The following is a 10,518-nucleotide window of genomic DNA, read 5'->3' on the forward strand; positions in this document are numbered from 1 at the left end:
CTTGCAACCTATTAGCCGAAAATCCTAGTAACCTTAAGGGCGATTCTAGTTGGTCAAGCTTAAGGCGGATCCGGACGTGCTTTGGACTATCTACGGAGGGACGACACTTGGAGTCCTAAAGACTTGTTCTTGTTCGGTTCGGGCGCAGCTAGGGAGGGCACGCTACAAAGTGTATGCATCTAAATTATGCTAAATGATTATGTGTAAATAATATGTTTCCTGGCTTTATGATTTTTCCGCATGATTTATGTTTTGTCATATGTATCATAACCTAAGACAATGATCATGCTAGGAATAGACAGTACCTCCCAATGATATCCATTGATTGGAAAATTGACATATTGCGGGCTCTCCTACGCAGCTCTTATGCCTCTAAGCCACATTCTCTACTACCATTATGACAGGATATCTGATCACCGCAATGCCCAGTTGCTGGCTGCAAAACAGAACAAAAGAAATCAAGAGTCTCCATTCAGCCACCAAACATATTGGTCTCTATGCATATCCTCCCATCCAAAGCTCACTCTCTCAAACGACTATTCCTCGAAAATGAAGCCGCATTAATCATCTTACGCAATAATAAGCTGTTGTCCAAGATTTCTCAGTAATTTCCGAGGACTCACTCATTTGATGCTGCGAGATATACAATCCGCCAATCCAGGAAATGTGACTACTTCCCTACAACGTCAAGTAAGAGTCAAACACATTCTACGTAAATTATTTTTGTACAGCTCGTGACAAATTTCTACGTAACTTATTTCTCTACAATCATACACATTGATTTATTAGCTTCAAAAATACAGCTACTCCTTAGTTTGGATGGGGGGTGGTCGGTCTTTCTCCACCGTGATGACACCACCCAATCATTACCAACTTGTAGCATTCTTTTCAATCCAAGATATAACATATTTGGGCCATTTGGCAGTACCCAATTCACAGTACCAATGCAATATCAAATTAAATGCCACATCACAAAGCTAATGCAATTTAACTAACAAAACTAATGCAATTTAACTAAATTCAACAGACTCTTCATATTCGTGAGAATGACTAATATGACTTCTTGTAGTTTCAATAAGAGTAAATAGGCGTTTGATTTAATTGGTCGTATACAAATTTACAAATTAATATTCCCACTTACCATTCATAGAATTTATTCAAGTTTGTCTCTTGCTTTTGATGATCTGAAACCACTAACTAAGAAAACATGAGTTTATTCTCCGCAAAGATCATGAAAGTTTGATGCTGTCAAGAGGATTCACAATCAGGGTTTTTGGTACTTGAAACACAATCTTATTCTCTATTTTCAAAACTGTTAAGTAAGATACCAATTTCCTGAACAACGGACTCTAGATCTCTCACAGATATTCCCGCTTTCAGTATTTGTTGTTCTCCATTTGACAACCATCCCACCATAGTCGGAAGTGCATTAACCCCTAAACTTTTTACCTCTGGAGCAGAAACATCACCAACCTGCAAAATCAATCAAACAAGAAAACTACAGTTTTAACTTGTGCTCCCCTCATCGTGTCTAAAGATATTCAGAGGTACAAGTGTACATCAATATATTGCAACAATATTGTCTCATTGAGTACATTAGCAGGTCAAATTCCACGGTTCGCCAGTACATATCCATAAAAGCTGCATAAAATGAGACACCTAAAACTGAATCTTTGCAAGGGGAATATTGGATTATCATGCGTCAAGTTCAAAACTAAATAGGTGATATCTTCCCCCGTTTCTCAAAGTTTGTAGAAACAATGTTTTTTAAAAGAATTTGTTGACTACCTGTTTTTCTTATCCTTCTTATTGTTCGAGGGTGGGAGGGAGGTGGGGAGAAGGGGGAAGAGTACAGAGTGCAGAGTGCAAGCAATGCAGAACAAACATATAATACATGTGAGTTATAGAAGATAAATAGCTTGGGATACAAGCCACTGAGAGTACTCCAAATCACTGGTGTATCTTTTTTGGTCGAGAGAAGCATAACTCGGGGTAATCCTTCCCCGGCCCCAGATGAAGGTTGAAAGTTATTCAGGCTAACACGTCTCGAAAACCTAGACCAACGTTCCTAATTAAATCTTTTCAAGATTTTCACATCCCACTCGTCATCATTATTGACAAAGGAACCACTCTCACTTGTTATGTAGGAGTAACAAAATAATCTGGGTGTTCTACGAGGATATATACCATAATTCTTACAGAAAGAATATTCACTCTCACAATTTATTTTACCAGCCTGCAAAAAGAGATAAGAGCATCATCATTATACTGTTATGAGAAACTACTGGTTTCTAGAAGAAAGGAATCAAGGATAGAAGTTGTACTTTCATATCTCCCTTCAACGAGTTACCAATCTCCTCTAAGAATAACTCATACTGCTGGATCAACATTGTTGAGGGCGTATAAGATAGCAGAAGCCAAGTAATTCCCTTGCCATTTATTTCTGTTTCAAATATTTGTGAACTTACAGCACGAAGAATCTTGGGGGCCCCTTAAACCCAGATTGTGACCCAGCTGACCCACCAAATGTAAATCCAGATGATCTACCAGAACCGCCAAAGCCAGAGCCACCACCCATGCCACCACTAAATAAGTTTGAAAACATATCATTGAGGCCAGAAGAAAATGGGTTTCCAACGCCAGATCCACCCAAAGAAAAGGAGAAAGACCGACCACCCCCACCCATATTCTTCCACTCACCTCCTGATCCACCGCTTGTGAAGTGGGAGTATCCACCATAATCTCCTGTACAAACGTATTAAAGGATGGGCCACCTTTTTCGTCACCATATAAGTCATAGTTTTTTCTGTTTTTCTCATCAGATAAAATTTCAAACAACTGCACAAAATAGACACCGTGAACAGAGATGCATCAGTAAATTTCACAATAACCTCCTTAGAAGACAAAGGAGAAGATACTCACCCCCCATCTTTCTTCCCCGGGGTGTACCTCAGAATTAAAGAGAGGGGATGTAAGTTGTGTAGTAGTAGTCAAATTATGGCAGGCATATGCACACAGCTCGTAAAAAACCAAAAACAGATCATATATAATAAAAATATTTAGCATGGAAGGCTGAATACCGAAAAAAGGAAAATAACACATACAGAAGAATTCAACACCTACATCAGCCTCAACACATGACTTCGGAATATATGATTCCCTAGTCTCGTTTATACTCTTATTCTATTGAGCACATATCAAAAGCCACCTATTCAGCATTGGCTTATTAAGTCTGCTCTATGCCTACAAGCTACAATAAGGCATGCAAGAGTTCCAACAAAACGTTTGTGGCTCCAAGTTTTAAAGCCTCTGGGCCACTGATCTAAAATTCATATTAAAAAGAAGAATTTTATAACGATGTCAACATGTCAGTAAAATAGGAGGATATTACCAATTGACTTCCTTAAAGAAAACAACACATGTTAATAAAGATGACAAAATACAGTTAGAAGTTTGGAGGCTTAGAGCTACCTTCTTCTGAAAATGACCACTACGCCCATATAGAATCGTAGATAATACTCCAAGTACATCGCCTGAATACTCTGCAAGAATTTCTCTGAATTAAACAACTGCAGAAGTTAATTAACTTCTCTCATATTGACATCATATGCAAAAAAAGGATGCAAGCAGCATGTTTAGAGACAATTAGTGCAAAAGAAACAGATGAGAAAGTTAAGTTAACTGAAACTTCATCATGGCAGGGGGATATATTGTTAATAAGCTAACCTGATCGATCTTTAGAGGATCCTCGTCCATTAGACGAGCATCTGCTAGAACTATGTCCCCTAATTTGATATTAATAATGTCACCAGGAACCAACACTGCTGCATCTTCTTCATTCCACACCCCGTTACGTAAGACCTTTACATAGAAATTGTTACAACCCCAATAAAAGAACACACGCATATGATTAACAAGATTGACAGGATTTATCACATTTAGTAAAGCAAAAACAGCAAAATGGGAGTATAATTTAGTGTTTTGATTGAGAGTATGACATTCTAATAATTTTGGAAATTTTCCTAGATTTTTGCTTTGATCAAACAACCAACTCAAAAAAGGGTTGTCAAACACAATTTCTATAACCCTCGATTCAACTAATTACCACAGAAATAGACGTAAAAATATATTTGTAGACACCTAATTCGTGTCTCCCCACTGGGATGATGACGATACCATTATCCTTACTAGGCGGTTGGAGCAACTCCGTGCGGAAATCCCAATTGCTAAGAACATCTCCAAAATACAAGATCCAAAATCCAATCCCCGAGGCCGTTCCCCTCTAGGAACTCGGTACGAAATACAATTCTAAAAACCAATTTCAAAATCCAAGTACAATCTCGTCTAGTAGACCATTCCATTGGTTTTACTAAGGCTTTTCCACTCAAATCATATAAGGCAAGTCAAATTCGGGCGCCGACCCACAAAACCGAGCAAGTCGGGCCCCGTCCCGTACAACCGGAATTCAAAACCCGAAATGGCTTGTTTTTAGACGCAAAATCAAGTCTTAACCTCCAAGAAAACGCTACGTGCCAAGCATCGTACTATTCGTACGAAGGTACATCAATACAAGACAAATCAAGGACGGAGCCCTCGTCCTTGTTTTGGCAGCACTCATGCCACGTCACCAGCGCCCAGCGCTGGTTTGGCGTGCTGCGCTGGCAATGGCTGGCGTTTTCCAGCCATTTTTCCTATAAAACCCCCTAATTTCCAGAATTCCAAGAGGCAGATTCAATATACAACGTCGTAATACAAAAGTTACGCCTCAAAATACAAATAAAAAATCCTTCAAAAACACATACAAACTTCAAGTTCTAAGCAATTGGGAGCTCTAAAAGGAATTCTTGCCTAAATCGAAATAGGTAATTCCGAATCCCACCATATTCAATTATGTCTCATTGATTTTCCTATTTCAAAAATAATTAGCAAGTTGGCATTTTTACTACTAAAAATGTCACTTGCAACAATCATACATCTTTTCAAAATCCAAACTTTTCAAAATACAAAAATGCAAACTTTCAAGATTCAAGGATGTTCAAAGTTGTTTGCAATCACTTCTTTGAACTAGAATAACTTTCAAGTATGGAGTAATCAAAGATGACACCTTTCTAGCTTTTAGAGGTTTCAAGATTCAAACTTTCAAGTTCAAGTTCAATATTTCAAGATTCAAACTTTCAAGTTCAAGTTCGATATGCAAAATCTAGGATACTTTGGTATGAGCAACTTCTCTCAAGTTGAGATTTTTGGCTTTGAATTCGTGTCGGGCGCACTTATTTTTAAGGAGCCTTGACGTTCGAATCTCATGTGCCCAAGTAAAAATTTCAATATCGCAATTTCATTTATGCACCTTTCAATATTGCAATTTCAATTATGCACCCTTCAATTCCGCAATTTCAATATCGCAATTTCAATTCCGCAATTTCAATATCGCACTTTCAATTCCGCAATTTCAATATCGCACTTTCAATTCCGCATTTCAATTCCGCATCTTTACTTGCCCAGTCCTTCTAGGCAATGTGGACCTACTCCCTAGTCCGTCTATAGGGGGTCTTGTATTTACTAATTCCGCACTTATTTACTATTGTGATGTTGCTTTATTTGCTTTATTGCTTTCATCACCATACATGCTAAATACAACAAAATGCAAGGTTACATCACGCTTAACAAAGATAATTTCTTGGACAAACCGATCTTAGGTTCCCTTAAATTAACTTTAAAGCAAAGTGACCACCATACAAGTAGAGATTCTATTTGCTCTAAATTCAAACCCACATAGTCTAAACTAGGGTATTTTCGAAAATGCTATGTCACGTACTCGAATAATTTCTAAAGCTCGCGGAATAAGCATCTCGTTCCCGTGCCCGGATCTCACCCATCCGTTTCGAAGATTCAAGTCTTATCCTAATAGAGTCATTTGCGGTCTTTCCAAACAAGACCCTAAACAATGTTTGGTGGAGACTCCTTCGAGGTACAAAAATACAATGGTTTCTAAAAACCGCCCCCCTTGTAGGGAATCGCCATACATACGCAAAAAACACCCCCTACAATTCTGGCGACTCCACTGGGGACTTTTCTAATTTCAATTTCGAAAATGCGAGCAGATTTCGAGCAGCAAGCCACTGATCTGCTTAAGTACTGGATGCCAGCACTGGCGCCAGGCGCAGCCACCTGCGCCCAACGCCGCTGCCTGCATCCAGGACAGTGGCTCACAGTGGCTTGTCGCCCACTTTTGCTTATCTTTTCGTGTTGGGAGTTAGTCTATTTTTGAACCTCGAAGGACGCTCCCAAACCTCGAGAACGAATGTCGAAAAACCTCGTGAACGAATGTCGAAAAACGAGCTTTACAAATACAAATTCGAGTACGATTTCAATATCCAATTTCTAGGCATTTCATGCATTTTTCGAAAACCATATTGTGCAAAATGAATTTCTACCTTGCCCAAACGGATGTGTTCTACATTCGGGCTAGCCCCGGGGGCAACGAAATGGTGACGCTTCATACGGTTCCCGACCAAAGTGTGTGACCATTTCCGCGCCTACCGAATCTTGGCATTTGCTTGATATTCCTGATGTCAAGTATGGAGGTCGTCTGCCGACACACACGTCCCTTAGGCGGATGTGCAAGTTGTCGCCGGATCCGTCTCTTAGTCAAGTACCCTTTTGACACCCAAAGCCGACCACTTGCATCATACAAAACTTAGACCGACCTTAGGTTGAGAACTTTGCATGTCGCATTCATATACATGTTAGTGTGACAACGTGCTACTTGTGCATTGTGTGGGCGTCTTTGCACGCGTGAATGGCTAACCTCGTGTTCTAGCTTTCCAAAACCAATTAGCCTCCAACTAGGAAACCAAACCCCTAGGAGCATCATTCAAACCTCATGCATCTAAATCGCCGATTTAAGGTCTTTTAGGAGTGCCACTCCATTTGATTCAAAACCCTCAAACACGCCTCACGCACAAATGCCAAATTCAAAATTCAATCCAACGGCGTCATAATGCCGGATTTTTGAGTCCACATTCAAAATGCAATCCAACGACGTCATAATGCCGGATTTTCTAGTCAAAATTTCGAGTTTCAAGTTTTAAGTCAAAATTCAATCCATCGGCGTCATAATGCCGGATTTTCTAGTCAAAATTTCGAGTTTCAAGTTTCAAGTCAAAATTCAATCCAACGGCGTCATAATGCCGGATTTTCTAGTCCAAATTTCTATTTTCAAGTTCAAAATTCAAATCCAACGGCGTCATAATGGCGGATTTTCTAGTCCAAAAATCCAACGGCGACATAATGCCGGATTTTCCAATTCAAACTTCCAAGTTTCAAATTCAAGTCCAAAAATCCAACGGCGTCATAATGCCGGATTTTCCAATTCAACCTTCAAGTCTCAAGTTCAAAACTCAAATCCAACGGCGTCGTGCCGGATTTTCTAGTTCAAACATTCAAGTCTTCAAACCTCAAGTTCGAGTTGCCAATTCCAATCTCAAAACCTCAAGTTCAAATGTCTAAACTCATGACTGGCGTAATGCCAACTTTTCAACTCCAATTTTCAAAACCTCAAAACCCATGTCGAGTTTCAAGTCCTATACTCAAAGTTTCAAGTTCCAAGTTCATACCGTCATAATGTCGACTTTTCCATTCCATATTTCAAACCTCAAGTTCGAAGTTCAAAAATTCCAAACTTTCAAATCTCAAGTCCTATATTCGAAGCTTCCGATTCCAAATCCATGATGGCATAATCTCCCTCATTCAATCTCATTTTCAAACACTTCAAAATTCCAATTCCACGGCGGCATAATGCCGGACTTTCAAATTCCCAAATTCAATGTCTCGAATCCATGGCGGAATAATGCCGGATTTTCCATATTCAAAGCTTCACACTCTATATACAAAAGTGCGTCTTTTCCATTTCAAGGTTCAAACTTCGAATCAAATTCAAACTTCAAACTCATTTTCGAGCTACAAATCCTTGCTTTCTATTGCTCTCAAATTCAAAATTCCAAACTTTCCAATGGGTTGAAAATCCCCTGAAATAATACAAGTTCAAAACCCTCTTTTCCAATGGGTTGAAAATCCCCTGAAATAATACAAGTTCCAATTCTCCAACGGGTTGAAAATCCCCTGAAATAATACAAACCCCATTTCCAAATACTTCCAATGGGTTGAAAATCCCCTGAAATAATACAAGTCCAACTTTCCAATGGGTTGAAAATCCCCTGAAATAGTCCAAGTTCAAATTTCGCATCCTAATCTTGGGTTGAAACTCCCCTAAAATATTCCAAGTCCTATCAATGGGTTCAAACTCCCCTAAAATATTGACGGGTTGAAATTCCCTTGAAATAATACAAAATCAATTCCCTTTCAATTGGGTTGAAATTCCCTTCTAATATTCCAAGTCCGACGGGTTGAAATTCCCTTTAAATAATACAAAACTCAATCTCCCAGTACAAGTCCAATTTTGAAATTCTCAATGGGTTGAAATTCTCCTAAAATAGTCCAAGGTCCAATAGGTCGAAATATTCTTTCAATATTCCAAGTTCTAGTACAAAGAGTCATCTTCCACAAAAGAATGAAGGCTCCTCTCAAACACTTCCAACGGGTTGCAAATCCCGAATACAAGTACAAAAATCCAAAATCCCGAATCTTCGGAGTGGCAGTTAGAGTCAAGTCTAGGTCTCATTCATTGCATGCATATCATATCAAGTGTCGGGAAGTCCAAGTTCTAAATCATGTGGTGTGTCCTAAATAGGAGTCCCTGGATCCTGTGGGTTCGCCGAAGAGGAGAGAGGTTGAAAAGAACTCCATCAGCCCTAGCCTCCCTCATAGCCGGCATCGAACGAGCAGCCAGTTCATCTCCTACAAATCAAACTTCCAGTCCTCTTCAAGAATCAGTCGAAATGTCTGCCTCCGATCAACTCACTCAACTCCTAGCAGCTTTCACCAGCCTCAGCGCCAATGTGGAGAACATAAGCAACCGACTGGGTGTTGTGGAACAGGGTGCGCCTACTGATGACTTAACCAAGAAGATTGAGAGTCTGGTGAGTAAGGTCACTAATCAAGAGAACTATTTTGACACCTTAATGGAAGAAAACCTTATGGGGAGGGTGAATCTGCCAGACAAGTTCTCCGCCAATGATATTTCAAAGTTCAAGTCCACCGGCAATCCTAAATACCATCTCAAGAACTTCAGAGCTACAATGGCCATCAAGGGGGTCGAACTCGAGCTATACCCTGTGGTATTCCCCATGTCTCTGGAACCAGTCTGCCAGAAATGGTACTATTCACTCAAGGAACATCAAACATGTACATGGGAAGCAGTTGCTCGAGCATTCATGGAGCAGTATCAGCCCAACATTCAACTTCAAACTACTCTAAGGGAGCTAGAGGTTCTCAGGCAAGGGCCTCAAGAAGGCTTCACTACTTACCTCAGCCGGTGGAGAGAAATGGCATCCCAGATGGTGACTCGACCCTCCGAGAGAGAACTGGTCAAGATCTTTATCGCTGGTCTTCTTCCGAAAATACAATACTCACATGAAATACCTAGGCTTGGAAAGCTTCAAGAGGACTTACGACATCGGGGTCGACATAGAAGATGACCTGATGAAAACACCAGCAGCCCCGGCTCCACAAGCTGAAAAGTGGAAGGGCAAGAGACCTGAAGCAACACACAAATTTCATGAGGTCAACGCCCTAGAGGCTCCTCAAGGTCCAAAGTCAAACAATTTCAAGAACAATGCTAACCAGCGCAACTATCAAGGCATACCACAAAGGGTCTTTACAAACCTCGGGATGTCCTACAGCGAGGCATTCGATCGGCTGGTTGAAAAACAAGTCATAATACCAATCGGTCCAACACCCGATCCTCCAGTCGACAAAAGGTCCAAGAGCTGGGATCCGGCAGCCCATTGCAAGTACCATCAAGGGAAGGGTCATTGTTAGGTTATGATACTTATGACAAAACATAAATCATGCGGAAAACCTTAATGCCAGGAAACATATTATTTACACATAATCATTTAGCATAATTTAGATGCATACACTTTGTAGCGTGCCTTCCCTAGCTGCGCCCGAGCCGAACAAGAACAAGTCTTTAGGACTCCAAGTGTCGTCCCTCCGTAGATAGTCCACAGCACGTCCGGATCCGCCTTAAGCTTGACCAACTAGAATCGCCCTTAAGGTTCCTAGGATTTTCGGCTAAATAGGTTGCAAGTGTTTGGCTTATTTTGCTTCAAAATCTTACCTTTGAATACTTCAATGTTGTGTATAAATTTGTGACCATAGGCCCCTATTTATAGAGTTATGGAAAAGGAATTATAATCCTATTAGAATACTAGTTTAGGTTAATTAGAATCCTGCTAGGACTCTATTAAATAAACTTTATCTATTAGGATTAGGATTTAATCATATGACAAATTCTAATATCTTTAGGATTTGTTTTGCACACAACCGTACACGAGCATGAGCACGAGCACAGCCCGCGCAAGCCTGGCGGCCCACGCGAGCTGCACTTGCTCGCAG

At 40.3% G+C, this 10,518-nt stretch overlaps 1 pseudogene; it reads right to left on the minus strand.

The window, feature by feature from the left end:
• Positions 1–364: 364 nt before the first annotated feature.
• Positions 365–3,906, minus strand: LOC110775061 (dnaJ protein ERDJ3A-like; annotated as a pseudogene).
• Positions 3,907–10,518: the final 6,612 nt, after the last annotated feature.

Source organism: Spinacia oleracea, chromosome 4 (assembly GCF_020520425.1).
Source record: "Spinacia oleracea cultivar Varoflay chromosome 4, BTI_SOV_V1, whole genome shotgun sequence".
Lineage (NCBI taxonomy): Eukaryota > Viridiplantae > Streptophyta > Magnoliopsida > Caryophyllales > Amaranthaceae > Spinacia > Spinacia oleracea.